Below are 14,613 nucleotides of genomic sequence, written 5' to 3'. Positions count from 1 at the left end.
TGCATCAGGCCCCCCTCCTCCCCTTCAGCTTTAATCTTCCATCCACCTGCTGCATCTGGCTCCCAACATTCAGTTAGGGAAATATAATGGGAACAATAATAATAACAGTAATATTGCTGTAATACCTTTCTTTTGTATAAATTAATTCATGCAAGTAATTTATACCCATATCTTTTCAGTGGCAGAAGTGAAATCTCTTTTTGGTGTTTATGAACCTCAGCATTTCTGGCAATCCTGAGCAGTTATGGGGGTGGGAGGTGCCAAGGAATTGAAGAAGTAAAAGATATTTAGTAACTACTAGGAAAGAAGAAATTTTAATGGACTTAGGAAGATTCGTTTGTAAGAAGTGCAGACAAATGCAAAATGGTGTTATTAATAACTAATACCATTTTTAAAAAAAACCTTTCTCTATAACCACTCACCTCTGAATCATCTTGGGGTTCCCTAACTTCCTGGCTCTTTCTTCCCTCCAGCAGTGACGCCCCTTCTCCCGATCATTGTCAGGGGTTTAAGTGCCATCTTCAGGGAGAAGCTTATTATCTACCTGCTCCCCCAGCTTCTCTCTGAGTGACACACCACCTACGCCTCCCCACTTGGCTCTCCTCCTTCCGCGGCTTCCAGAGGGGAAGCTGAACCAGGAGCTGCAGAGGGAGCCCACGTCTACCCTCGCTTGCACCCTAAGACCACGAGGCTTAGAGACCCTTGTCACCCACAGAGTCTGTGACCTGGGGGTTCTGCTGCTCCCCGCGGCGCGCTGCAGGAGGAGCGAGCGCTGCGTTGCGCTTACAGCTGCGTCTGCCCAAGCGCGGCACGTGCTCCAGGCGCTGGCGCGAGAGAGCTAGCGCCACCGCAGCGGTCCCCGCAGGAGCTTTGCCTGCTGCCACCGCTGCCTCCATCGCCTTCACTAGCGCTGCAGCCGCAGCCAAGGCCGCTACAAGAGCGCAGAGAGCAGGCGAGGAGCGGCTGGCGGGGGGGTGCCAGGCGCAGGGCGCACACCTGGTAAGCACAGCGCGTTTTTCATTTTCTCTCGCTCAGCTCTAGCCACCAAGGATGTAGAATGCGGCCAAAGCCCCTCCCCCAACTTAGAGGATGGAGAGAGATCAGGCAAGCGGGGAAGCTTGGACGAAAGGGACCCAGGAGGGCAGGTGGTGGGCAGGTGGCGGGCTGGTGTAGCCAGGGACGCTACGAGGTCCTGCAAGTTTAGGAAAGTCACCCTGCAAGGACGTATGGTGGGTGAATCAGACATGAATTTCCAGTCAGAAGCCCGGGCTACCGCGGCGTCGCTCCAACGCAAGGTTTGTGAAGATCATTTTGCTTTTATTTGCATAAGTGAGGGATTTAAGTGGGCTCGTTTCCATAGAAAACGAACTAAAAAAACCAGAAGAGAAAAAAAAAAAAGATTTGAGCTAAAAGAGGCGTTTAGATCTCTTTCTCTTTCTCTCTTTCTGTTGCATACCGATACATGTGAAGGAAGGCGAGCATTCAGCAAGCGGGTGGGGGTGTGGAGGAAGATGAGTGCTATATCTTTAAGGTCATTAGGGGTTTTGGGGGCTGATAAGAGCACTTGCTGGTGCTTTACCCCCAAAGAGAGGCAGCAAATGAGGGACCTGGCCGCGTATGAATGCCAGTGTTCCATTTCTAAAGTGACACTTTGATACCATGACTGTGCTAGTGCCAGGGAGAGGTTTTCTGAAACAACGGAGCATTTCTGAAGAGTACACCTGCAACTCTGGACCTGTAAGTTCAAGTTCGTGGGCTCTCAATAAGGCTAGGAAGGCATCCTTAGTCTAGGTTCATGTATGGAACTTGGGCCAAAGGATGGTGACAAAGAGAGATATGTGGGAGAGAAGGCAGCCAAATAAGATTGGTTAGGCTCTCTGGGGTGGTGGAAGGAGCAAGAGCCTGGCAGTCAGGTATGCCATCACTGTATTCACTGAGTCCTCTCCTGGTTAGGCTCTGGGCTGGTTTTTAGGGAAGTGTGTGACCTTGAACAAGTCCCTTAATCTTTTGTACTTAGTTTCTCCATCTGCAAAACACAAAGATTGATCTTAGAGGGATGATCACTAAGTTCCCATGCAGTAGTAACCATCATATTGATAATATGGGTTTGAGGATCTGCAAACAAGGAACGAAGGATATCCCATAAGATTTGGATAAAGGAAGCTTTAGAACACCCCCCCTCAAAGTACCAGAAGCAGTTCCAAGCTCCCAGCTTTGCGACTGGGGTCATGCTTGTTGAGGGGTCTGTGGAAATGAGTGAGAAGGTTGATCAGATACCTAACCTGCAACTAAGAGGACTCAGAGTTCCTAGAGCTGTTTGGAGAGGTTAAGATACAGACAGCCCAACATCACATGCTTTTTCTAAAGGCAACAATTGAAGAAGGAGGTTTGGTGGCAAGCTGTGAATTTCTTTGAATTTGAGGGATTGAGAGATAATCTGGAAATGACTTTGAAACAAGGAATATGAGTGACATCCCTGTTAAAAGGTTGGGCGCTCGGGATAGCAGAAAGGAGGTTTTAGAGGCAGATCTGAACATATTGCAAACTGGCTAGAGGGGTGTGGATGGTGATGGGAATGCATCTTCCTTCCGAGATAAGACTCCTAAGAGGAAACTGACACCTGCCCAATGTTTTTGGCATCTCTGCCACTTGTCTGAAGAGGGCGCAGGTATCCTTTCCCGGTCAACACAGACCCATACTTAGGAGGTGGGATCTGCTTTTCAGGTGCTCAGATGCGAAGGTGCACATGGAACTCAAGTCCGGGGTCGCCCCCAACTCCTCCCACCGTATGAGCGTCTGGCTGCGAAGCTGGTCCGCCCATCCAGATTCGCCCAGGAGTCTGTTCTAAAGGAACTCACTGTGCCACTTGGTGGCACCAAAAAGTTGCTCTGAGAACTGTTCTCTATAAATACAAACTACCACCCCTCCCTCCTCCGCTTTCTCCCCTTCCCCCTCTTCCCCTTCTTCCCCCCTTTCTCAGTAGAGGGGAGATTGCTGCACACGCCGCTCTCAGCTCAGCTGTCCGGTGCGCGGCGAGCTCAAGAGATGAGCTTGAGATCATTTTAGGGGGAAAGCCCGGGACTGGAGAGGTCGGCTCTGCGTCGTGGCTCTGAGCGACCAACTTTACAGGGGGCTAGCTAGACTGCATCTCACTGCCCGCTGCGCGGCCGACAGGGGTAAGCTTTTCAAAGTGTCTGTGTGCCCAAGTGTCCCTGGGCCCCGGGAAGGGTGTAGGAGCTATTAGCTTACTGGGTGGCTCACATTTTGGTTGCTGAAGGGGAAGGGGACGTGGGTGGCCAGATCCAACCAGGTTCAAATCTGTTCCATTTACAGACTCTCTTGGTTAATTACTCCGGTTGGGGAAAGAGGCGAGAGCAATGGGATAAAGCAGGGAAGCGCTGTGAGGGCTGAGAAAGGGTTGTTGCCTGCTTTGGGATCCCGGTTGCTGATTCCTAAGGTCAGGTGCTCATGGTTTAGAATGCAGAGTATGCTCACCCAAACTACCCCAGGGCTAGGTGGAGATAGGAAGGGGGAATCGCTTCCCAATAAATGGTTGGCGGCGGCCGGGGAGGCGCCTGCTGTAGGAAGAGGGAGGACAGCGGATGGTGCTGAAAGCACATCTCTCACCGAGGGCTACAGTGCCTCTCTCGGATCTTCAGTCTGCGCCCTCCCGCTCTTTCCTCTCGGTGGATTTAGCTTTCCTTTCTGATACAAAGCCTGCTAGTTACCCTGGGGTAGGTAGCATGAGTGTCATGCTGAGGAAGGAGACTTGGCTACAGTGATTTGGGAAGAGAGCCTGAGGCAGGCCCACGGGTGCGAAGGCTAGTGGTGGACAAAGCCCAATCTGCATTTGATACTCACAAAAGGAAGTGAGGGGTTCACCGCGAGGGCTCTTCAACCTGGTGCTCGAGTTTCCCGCAGCCAGTGTCCCTCCAGAGCTGGTGCTGTGGAGAAGGAAAATTGAGGCGAGTTAACAAGCACTTGTGCTTATTTAGGCACAACCTTGGCACTGCCTCAACTGAACTGAAACCTTGAGTAGCCAGGCAGATAGATTCCCAAACACTTACTCACTCCCCCACCCCACAAGATATTGACACTGGCTGATGGGAGGGCAGGTTCTCCCTTACTTCTTCTTCTCCATTCCCTATATGAGGTATTATTGTTCTGAGCTTGAAATCCCTAACATTGGGTGGCCATTTGGAGCATCCAAGGAAGCCCTACCTTAGGTAAAGTGCAACTCTGGCTCCGGTGGGGCATAGGCCAGCTTTTTCTGTAGAATCCTCTTGCGTTGTCTGGCATTCTATGTTGAGTTTTGGAGTGTTCAGGTATGCCACCTCTTGTTAGATGTGCTTAGTGCTATTCCTTTCATGGAGCATGGAAAATATTTTATTTTTCTGTTGCCTCCATGTAATTACACGTTTAAAAATAATCTGAGTATTTATTACTTTTATGTATGTCTATTGACATTTAAAAGGATCGTTGATTTGGGACTTGAGAAGTCTGCTTCCTGGACTCATCAGATTAGTAGTGTGCATCTCACAAAGGCTTTTACAAGAGTAATTTTTTCAGCACTCTGGACAGATCCTTCCTTAGGAAAATAATGTGGGTAGAACATTAAATAACGCTTTTCTTAAGGGAAAATATTTGGTGAAAAGCTTTCCCTAGTTATTTACACTATGCTTGGAAAAATGCACAATCTAGGTATTCTCATCGCACCGTCTAGAGCTTTGTATTATCATATGGCAATGTTTTGTCTGTGAGCTATATGCTCAAAGAGAAATCAAACTCTGTAATGTGCATTTGAGAAAGGGTATATTTAGAGTATTTGGGGGAGGGAGATGATATTTAAATAATCCGAGCCCTTGCCTGTTCTTCACTTTATGGCCACATGCATTAAACATCACTTCAAGGTACAGGTTGCGGACAGGATGGCAAACACCCAGGGAAAAACACAAAATTTCACTCATTGATGTTGTGCATAAACATTAAAAAAATCCAGATTTTTTTAATACTTGGGTAATTACATACCGTTTGCAGTTTTTACTCTATTGTTTCCAAATAAAAATTTTATTTCATTAAAATGCTTATTTTGTGATTAAAAAGTTTTACTAATTCCACTTAGTTTTCATCAAAAACATTGAAGATTTTATTGGCGTTGTGTTCCATTGTCTTCAATAGAATGGTCAGGGCATTTTATAAAGAAAAACTAAATTAAATGCAAATAAAGGGTAGCTTACTACTATAGGTCGGAGATATTAGATAAAATTAATCATGAATAGAATTTACTTACTTTTACATTAATTTTATCCATTGTATCCTCATGAGATGAAGAATGAGAAATATCCAAATATCACTTATATTTTTGTTGTATTATTTTGGTTCATGTTTATTACTGAATGTATATCAAGTATTAACCAACTTAAAAAATGATGAAGACTGTCCTTTGATATATTTTTATATATGCTAAAACTAATTCAGTTTGTACAGGATTTGGACATATTTGAGGTGTATTACTACAAAACAGGGACATGGTACAATTGGTAAATGTGTGCTATTTTTCATAATCAGAGGAATATTCATTCTAATATTAGTCCTCATCTAATCAGTAAGTGTAGCTTAGGAGAATGCAAAAAGACAGGAGCAACCCAAGAAATCTTATTTTAGTTCATGATGTGTTTGTAGTACCCAAGGAAAAAAAAAATGAATCTTGAATCTGAATTTTCAACAATTTATAAATCAGATAATTTATTTATGTTATTCCTTTATCTCAGTTGGTTAAAACATAGTATAAAAACATTATTTTCTAGGCTTGCTCTAATTTCTTTTAAATTCACAGAGAGAAGAAACAATGGTTTCTAATTCTAGATTTTGCCAGTCCTAATCTTGTTTGGTCAGTATGTACCTTTGGTCAGAAGGGGCAAAAGACTTAGTGCAGACTCATCCCTGCGCTAATAATTGCCATATATTGAGCATATTGGGCATCATACTAAGCACTAAATATGTTACAAAATATAACATATATATTGATATGTTATATATATTAATATATAATTATATCAGTTATATGAGGCATGATTTGATCTTACTTTTCTGTTGTGAAAACTGAGGGATTTTCTTACTTCTTTCAATATCACATAGCTAGGAAATGGAAAAAATACTTACATCTGATATGTTTGGAACTCAAAGTTACTATTTTCCCATTGCCCTGAGCTACTTTAACCTATGGCATGGCTGGGTATCAGGGGATTGTTTAATTGTGGTTTCCAGTGACCTGTGGTATTTTGTCTTATAGTTTTGTAATTGGGAGTGCAGACCCTGCTACCAGATTGCCTGAGCTTGAATTCCAGCTTGTTGGCTTATTACCTGTGTGACCTTGTTGCTTAACATTGCTCTGCCTCAGTTTCCTTATTGAATGGTTATGATGAATTAATAGCACCAATATAAGTTAAGTGACTGACCCACAGTGAATACTGTATGCATATTAATTATGACTGTTAATTGCATCCAGAACTTTGGATCCCAAATGTTTCCTAGGTTCTCCCTGCTATTGAATTTTTTTCAACAACCCTATGAATTAATTCTATTTTTACATTGTGAATTTCAACAATAGGAAAAGTGAGTTATAGAGAGTTTAAATAACTTGTCCTCTATCTGACAGCTTGTAGAATAACAAAGGAGATATTTCAATCCAGGACCATTGGATCCCCAAACCTTTGCTCTTAATTGTGATACTGACCTGTAACCTGGACCAATGTCTTAATTTTTAAATTCTACTGATTTTGAGTCAACAGTATCTTATTTTTCATAGGAAGAGTGCAAAAAAATTCACTTTTTTCATCTATTTAACATAGGTTAAAATAGGTATGCCAGTTCTTTAAGATAATCAGAGATCAAACTGTTTCATAATTTGCTGCCTTAAACATTTTTCTTTTTTCTTTTTAGCTAAAATGCTCAGGAAATTTAGAGGAATGACTTAGATGCAAAAAAGGCATGTTTTTTATATAGATGTGAGTCTGTTAGTCTTATAAAGATCTCAGACCTAAGAAGAATTACTGAATGATCAGTTGTCAAAATAACTGGTTTTAGTCCACTGACTAAACTTTTGAGTATAAGCATTCTGAGGAAAATGGAAAGCTCATAATCATAAGTGAGCTTATGTAGGCACTAGTGAGCATTGTAATAATCATGCAACCTACTTACATTCATATTTTTCAAAGGAATAATAAAAATATTTAAAAAAACAATTTTCAATACACGGTGATGTAGTAGAATTCTCTAAATTACTTAAAGAAAGGTAAATAATGTGCTATTATAATACTTATTTGAAAATAAACCAAACAATGAGATTTTTGGAAAACAATGTTTAAATTACTATACTAAGTTTTCACTCCTTATGTTGTTATCTTGCTAAAATTATAATGAACTTTGTAGTTCATATTATAAGCAGCATGTGAAATGGGGAAGTATGTGATAGAATACTCTCCTCACATTCATTTACTATGATTTGTGGATACTCAGATCTATGATCATTTAATGTAGGGCAATATCATCCTGACTCTCACAGTTAAATCTGTATTTCTTAATTTGAAATTGCCACCTTAAAAACAAAATAATATAGTGAGAGGCATGTAACAAAGTAAATAAGGAGTAAAGCAAGTCTTTTCCAACGTTCTCTCCTCGGCATTGGAAGTTTCAGGAAAAGGCTTTGTGGAAGTGATGAATCCAGATGATTGTTTCTTTGTTGTATTGTTCTTTGGGGATTCTGTAGACCTTGGCAGGATGATTTTCATCTAAATCAGTGGTTTTCAACCGTGGACAACTTTGACCTGCAGGGGACATTTGGCAATGTCTGGAGACATTTTTTATTTATCACAGCAGGGGTGGGGGCATTGTACTACTGGAATGTAATGGATAGAGTCCAGGAATGCTGCTCAACATTCCACAATGCACAGGACAGGGTGACACAACAAAAGATTATTTAGCTCAAAATATCAGCAGTGCTGATGTTCAGAAACTCTGATCTAAAATGATGTTAAGAAACAGAGTTAGCTATATTTACTTGGGGTGTTCACATGGCTCCTGAATGTAGTTGATGGATGCTAGACATAGAATTTAATTGGAAGCAAAATCTCCAAAAGGTTTTGCAATCAATGCATAAGTTTGAACCAGTCAACCTATTTGGCCATTTGGGAGGCAGTATCATCTGATTATATAAAGTGTGGGATTTGTAGCCAAAAAGTTGGGTTCATCTCCTGACTGCTATTTATTATGGATGTGAGACTTTGGGCAAGACTGTTCATCTCTAAACCTCAGTTTCTACAATATTGAATGTAGCTAATAATCATACTTACCTCATAGTGTCATTGTGACGTACATTAAAAAATACTTATACATTATTTTGCACAAAGTAGGCAATCGATAAATATTATATATTAATAAGCAACTACAAATCAAGTCACAAAAATCCAAAACCACAGTTTGAAGCACCTAATGATAGTTAATATAACAGACATAATAATGCTTTACAGCTTTTGGAGGTGGGCCATAAATAACAAGAAAGTAGCTGAAGACTGCAAAATGGGTAGAAGCCTAGAATCCCTGCTTGATAATTAAATTGAGACTAGTTAACAGTTGATTGCATCATTTTTATTGCTTTGTTGCAGAAGGCTGCTTTGGGTCTTCATGGACTACTAAACCACTTGTTTAAATGATTTACAATGATTTAGTGAGATTCTACTGCCAGCACTTTTTAATTAATGCATAAAATTACAGATTTCACTTTTATTGACTATCATTTTATTGCTCTTTTTTTTGGTCGTTGTTGAGGTAGGGGCTGTACAATTAAAATATGGCCTGTTCTTTATCCTGGGCTAAACAGAGGGGGTGCTGAACTTTCTTGTTTACAAGGTCACAAATGTATGCTTGAGATAGCAGCAACAATAGAGCTTTCCTCAGACTATAAAGGTTTTTGTATCATTACACCATGGAGTGTCTCTTATCTATGGTATGCACTTGTTTTCAGGAGAATATATCAAAGGCATTCGTGGCATATGCAATATTGACACCCTTGACTGTGATGAGGCTATTGCTCAGGCAGAAGGAATCATTTTAGTGTTGATATCCTGAGCTGTGTGATTTGCTTGTGTGGGGATTTAGTTATGTAAGAGACATCTGTGCCAGAAAGATGGTCAGTATTTGAGAAGATTGTTCAAAATAAAAGACGATGTGAACTGCGAATCTGGTTGCAATGTAAATTGTCATTTATGGCAAATTCTACCCACTAGTATCCTTTCTCCATATTAATTTAGGATATAATATGAGACTGTATGAATACCTGAAGCACAATACTTTGATGTATATTTTATATATGTGAATTATTTTTTATAATGGGGTAGTGATTAAGTTTGCTATGCCATGAACCCAGAAATATAATATCAAATAAAGCAGTCTAGTACTTCTGAAAATAGGATCTTGAATCAATATATCATAAAAGTTGAACTAGCCATGTAAACTGTCATCACTGATCCACTTTTGATGGATTTAAAGGTCTCTTTGTTATTTACTATATTATATATCTATAATATTTTGAGAGATTTTATTGTCATTACATTAGCTAATGGCTTCCCGTTATCTATAGCAAAACTTGCTACTTTTTTGTGCTACCAACTGCCTAGTCTCACCACCTAGGAGCTATAACCTAAAGGAAATAATTTATTCTACTCAAGCCTCTGTTTCCTGGTATATGAAATGGAGATCATCAGACATTCCCAGCAGTAAATTTTTTTAGGGTTGAAATGAGATCAAGAATGGAAAAAAAGGCTTTGTACACTGAAAATAAAGTATTATGGTATTATCATTTCCCCCTTCTTTTCTTTTACCAGACCTTGTGAAAAGAGTGAATGAACCCTGTGGGAGAAATGGCCTCACCTTGAACTGTTATAGGAGCCAGAGAGAGTAGGTCCTCGTGCAGGAAATGACATTGAGTAGTAACCAGAATTGATGAGGTTACAGAGAAAGATTCAGGTGATTGGGAGTGAAATTGGTAACACCTTTTAAAATCTAAATTGATAAACTATAAAATGAGCAAACATATTCCAGCAATATCATGTTAAGTAAAGTACAGTGCAACACTGTTTCTGAAAGTAAAAAACAATGTTGTACTGTACTTAACTTTAAACATTAATATTCTGATAGTAAGAATATCTATAGCCAATCTACATTTCTAACTGAGAACAGTTAAATAAATTTTGGTGAATTTATACGATTGAATACTATGCAACTGTTAAAAAAAGAATTAGATGTTCTAAGTTTAAACCCTAGCTCTACAGCTCACTTGCTTTGGAATCTTGGCCAACCCACTCTATGAGCCTCAGATTCTTCATCTTGAAAAAATGGACAAGCAATTATTTACCTTACAGTTTTTATGAGGATTAAATGACATTTTATGTGAATACTACGCACAGTGTCTAGCACATGCTAAGCTCAGTATACTTTATTTTTATCATTGTCCCATCATCATCAAAAGGAACTGATATGGAAAGATATTTACAATAATTTATTTAGAGAAGTATAAAGCTATATTATGAGAGGGATTCCATGCTAATATTATATTTAAATATTATAACATTATAGTATTTAAATGATTACATGCTTAGAAAATTCTAGAAGAGTAGACACTTAATAAAATGCAATTGAGCCTGGGTTTTGAGGTAACATTTTTGCTGGGCTCTGGTTTCAGGCCTGGTACAGATCATTTAATTTCCATGTGTCTCAGTTATATTGCATTGTCTCCAAGGCCCTCTCTGGTACTATGATGCTATTTTCCTTAGTATATTGAAAAGCCATGAGAAACACTACAACTTCCTCTCTACAATTTTGTTCAGAATGTGCTTCTCTTTTTGAGGTCCTTTGTCGCCTTAACTTAATTGTGCAGCTGGCTTTTCATTACACATTTTTCAATTTTCCTAGGGAGGGGCATGCAGAGGGTATTACCATGGAATCTAAGTCAGGAAGTTGAATGGCAAGCCAGGTGGAAGCACATCATTTTAGTTATTGTTCCTTTATCAGCACTTAGTGAGCATCTATTTTGCACAAAGATTGTACCAGGTGCCGTGTATGGAAGAGATTTAACCGTTAATATGTTTGAAGTTGACTGGAAGAAAAGATATGTATAATTAGCTACAATATTGATCTTAGCAGTAAATGTCATAAGAAAGTATATATAAAATTATCATGAGTTCAGAGGAAGGGGCAAACACTGCAAGATGAGGGATCCGGAAAGATTTCATAAAGGGGATGTTTTCTTTAAAAAGTATTACCCAATGTAGTCCTCGTTAAAACTCCAGGAGGTAGGTACTATTCCTATTCCAATTTGCCAGTAAAGGCCTGAGGCTTAGAAAGGGCACGCAGTCAACAAATGGCAGGTTAACCTGACTTCACCCAGTGCTCTTAACAGCTCCGCCATAAAGACCATTGAAACAGGGCCATATCAGGGCTTGGAAGCAGCATGAACAAAGCCACTGGAGCACAGAGGTGTATCCCTGGACTAGAGACAAATTTAACTTGACTTTCAGTCTCCCAGAAAAGAACAGATAAAAATGGGATAAGCCACAACAGAGGTTGGGGCAGAAAGTTAGGAGACAGATCTCCCAGGCCCACATTAAAAACAAACAAACAAACAAACAAAAAACAAAAAGACGATATCTGGTAAATTTAGAAATGTAGAAAACACACACAAGGGCAAAGAAGAAAATGAAGCAGAACAAATATTACCCGTATTTCCATCAACCAGAGGACACCTCTATTAATATTTCAGTCTGCATCATTCTGGTCTTTGCACATGCATATCCACCCACTCATGTTTCATTTAAAAATCAAATCTTACCTCTTTTTATTTCTGCTTAATATAATGGAATGCTTTACATTTCACACCCACCCTTCACAAGAGAAAGTTTCTGTTTCAACAATTTCATAGTCTCTTTTGCAGGCTTCCCCTTATCTCCAGGAATTTAAACATTGGAATTCCCTGGGGCTCAATCTTGGGAACTAGTCTCTATTCTTTTCCATTTCCTAGGCGATTTCATCCAGTTTCATGGTTTGCAAAAAAGAACAGTATATACTGATATCTCCCACATTTGTATTTCCTGTCCAGTCCTTTCCAGAAATTCAGCCTCTCATGTCCAGGAGCTTATTTCACATCTCTTCTTGAATGTCTGACAAGCATGTCAAACTTTGTATTTCTAAACCGAACTACTGTTATTCCCATCCAGGCCTGCTCCTCCATAGCCTTCTCCACCTCAGTCAATATGACACTATCCTTTTATTTGTTCAGGTGTCAAAAACCTGAACATAATGAGTATCCTCACTGACTCTTCTCTTTCCCTCACACCCTAAGACAGGTCTAATGGAAAACTCCTTCACTCTGCTTTGAAAATATATACAGATTCCTACCACTTCCCACCACTGTGATTTCCCATCTGAATTATGGCAACACAACCCTAATTGCTCTCCCCAATTCTGTCTGTGTGCCCTTTTCTTAATATGTAGGTCAGATTTTGTCCCTTCTCTATTGAAAATCATTCCACGGCTAACCATCTCATGCAATGTTAAAGCCAAAGTCTTTTCAAAGTCCAGAGTGGACACCAACCTTGTTCCACATTATTTCTTGGGCCACACCTCTTCCTCTCCCTATTTTGTACTCCTCTGCAGTCACCTTTGCCTCCTTGCTATTTTTCAACAAACAAAACATACATCTGCCTTGGGGATTTTGTATTTGTTTTTACCTTTACCTGGAATGTTCTATCTGTAGATATTCGCTTGACTTGCAACCTTACTTTCTTCAGGTATTTATTCAAATGTTACTTTTCCAGCTTATCCTTCTTTGACCACATTGTCCAAAAGTTCCCATGTTTCTGGCACTTTCTATCAACTTTGCTGTCTTAATATTTTTCTTTAACACTTATCATTGCCTATCATACAATACTTTACTTATTTATCTTCTTTGTTGTCTGACTGGGCCCCCTTTGAATTATGTATTTCATGAATGCATGGTTTTATGTCTATTTTGTCCATAACTGAATTTTCAGGCTAAAAGAGTGCTTGGCACAGAATATTTCATTGATAAACATTTATTAAACACATGGATGATGCCAGTGGAGCTAATGTACCTCCCCTCCTGGTCTAGTGGGAATTTATGTTCCATTAACTTGTTGTATTTTGGGAGCACATGAGTTGACGTTTTGTTTAATCTTATGATAATCTAAATTGTAGCACAAATATGTCACATTTCTGTGTCATGATTTGAAGGATATATTTCAAGCAACTGAGCATTATAGGTAATGTCAAGAAAGAATAGTTATATGCAGTCAACTATTGTAGGGGATAACAGGGAAATATAAATACACTTGTACTAGATAATCATACACATTTGTACCTTTTATGTGCTGAATTGTCTTGTCTTTTCCTGGAATGCTCTCTACATTCTAGTGTATAAGACAAACTCTTATAAGATTCCATCCTGATGTTTCAAACTGTGTTGGATGGCACCTTTCATTGCTATGGACTTTGAGTATACCACTTCTGCAGGAAGGGGTGATGAGGGGGCAAGGGATAGTGTAAAGAGCATGTTATGGAATCAACAGACATCAACATGAATTCTAGCTCATCACTTTATAAGTGATTGGCTAGTTTATAATTTATTAAAACTTGCTATATCATTTATAAACAGAGGTAATAAAATATTACCTACCTCAGGATTATTGTAAGGATTACTGACACATACATGCCACACACATATGCAAACACACAAAGAAACATACAGACACGGCTACTGTAACACACATTTTCAGGGTGCACAAACAGACCGTAATGTCCTCCAGGTAACCTGATGTATTCTCTGCAGTGTGAAATCTCTGTGTATGTGTATGAATATAAAGTGTCCAGAACATTCTCTTTTGGCTTCCCTGACGTTTTGCTCTTGCTTTTCTCCTGAATTTCCGGGTTGCCTCAGGCCCTTAGCTGGCTTCTCCACAACCTGACCTCTCAGTGGGGCTTATTTCTTGGCTCCATCTTTTCTCTATGCATACTTGCTCTCCAGATGATTGCATTCATTCCAAAGATTTTATGTATTGATGACTCTCAATTTACATCTCTAAACCAAAACTCTCCTCTGAGCTGTAGCGTTACATATTTGCCTTCCCGCCTGTCACCTATACCTGGGTACCTCAAAAGCATCTCAAATTTAGCATGCTCAAAAGAAAGTCATTGAATTCCTTTTACCCCATCTGTTTCTGTACGTATGTTAATGGCAATGAAATGCACTAATTTCTCAGACTAGAAACCTGGGAGTAGACTGATTCCTCTTCCTTCCTTACTATCCGTATTCAATCTATCAGCAAGGCCAATTTATTCTACTTGCAAATTAGATCTGATTGTATCCACTTCTCTCCATATCCACTGCCTCTATCACAGCCAAGCCAGTATAATTCCTAACCTAGATTATTACAATAGTCTACCAATCAGATTTCTACAAACTATTATCCAGAATAATTAGCAACCAAGTAATCTTTTCTAATTGTAGATTCAATTGTGCCAACCATTTGTTTACCTTTCCTA

At 39.7% G+C, this 14,613-nt stretch overlaps 1 protein-coding gene across 3 annotated transcripts in view; it reads left to right on the top strand.

Moving 5' to 3' along the window:
- Positions 1 to 862: 862 nt before the first annotated feature.
- Positions 863 to 14,613, top strand: part of GRM5 (glutamate metabotropic receptor 5) — a 554,896-nt gene continuing 541,145 nt past the window's right edge. For 2 of the 3 annotated variants that reach the window (XM_037841016.1, XM_037841014.1), the window contains exon 1: positions 863 to 999. The gene's annotated coding sequence lies outside the window, so the exon portion shown is untranslated. Of the gene's footprint in view, positions 1,000 to 3,162; positions 3,177 to 14,613 lie in introns of those variants that run through there. The other variant, XM_037841015.1, reaches the window with a different exon arrangement.

This window comes from Choloepus didactylus, chromosome 6, assembly GCF_015220235.1.
Source record: "Choloepus didactylus isolate mChoDid1 chromosome 6, mChoDid1.pri, whole genome shotgun sequence".
In the NCBI taxonomy this organism is placed as follows: domain Eukaryota; kingdom Metazoa; phylum Chordata; class Mammalia; order Pilosa; family Megalonychidae; genus Choloepus; species Choloepus didactylus.
The sequence above is the reverse complement of the archived record's forward strand: the minus strand, read 5'-3'. Positions and strand labels throughout refer to the sequence as shown.